The sequence below is a fragment of the Sinocyclocheilus anshuiensis genome, unplaced genomic scaffold, assembly GCF_001515605.1.
Source record: "Sinocyclocheilus anshuiensis isolate Anshui unplaced genomic scaffold, SAMN03320099.WGS_v1.1 scaffold759, whole genome shotgun sequence".
Lineage (NCBI taxonomy): Eukaryota > Metazoa > Chordata > Actinopteri > Cypriniformes > Cyprinidae > Sinocyclocheilus > Sinocyclocheilus anshuiensis.
In genome coordinates this window covers 9625-10492 of record NW_015551052.1, presented here as the reverse complement: position 1 = coordinate 10492, position 868 = coordinate 9625, and positions in this window count along the sequence as shown.

The following is an 868-nucleotide window of genomic DNA, read 5'->3' as shown; positions in this document are numbered from 1 at the left end:
TTATAGCAGCACACACACTCACTCACTCACTCTCACCCACGCACACACACACACCCACACACACACACACACACCCCCACACACACACACACACACACACACACACACTAACAGACAGAAGCCTGACCAATTAGTTCCTTCAGTGACTCTTTATGAAACGCACCGCAGATAAAGCGAGCTGTGAGAGAATACAAAACTGAGAGTCACATGCTCCACTGCTTCTGTTTACTGTCCTTAACTCACTCTGACTAAAGTGAGCGATTACTGATGATGAACCACAGAATCTGCATGACCTGAGACCAGCTCACAGATGCTTAACTGAGCCAACAAAATGAGTCAGAGCAACAGGTGAGCTGATCCTGGGTCAGTGTTTATCTGCGACGGATATAAGAATCAGACAATCATTTTAGGCTCGTATTATGGACATCAAATCTTGTTTTATTATAATTTTGTTAGCGTCATTTTTCTTCACAGATGAAACCAAGAGGATAACTACACTGAACAAAATTATAAACGCAACACTTTTGTTTTTGCCCCCATTTTTCATGAGCTGAACGTTGTGAGGCCGGTTGGATGTACTGCCAAATTCTCTGAAACGCCTTTGGAGACAGCTTATGGTAGAGAAATGAACATTCAATTCACGGCCAACAGCTCTGGTGGACATTCCTGCAGTCAGCATGCCAATTGCACGCTCCCTCAAAACTTGCGACATCTGTGGCATTGTGCTGTGTGATAAAACTGCACATTTTAGAGTGGCCTTTTATTGTGGCCAGCCTAAGGCACACCTGTGCAATAATCATGCTGTCTAATCAGCATCTTGATATGCCACACCTGTGAAGTGGATGGATTATCTCAGCAAAGGAGAAGT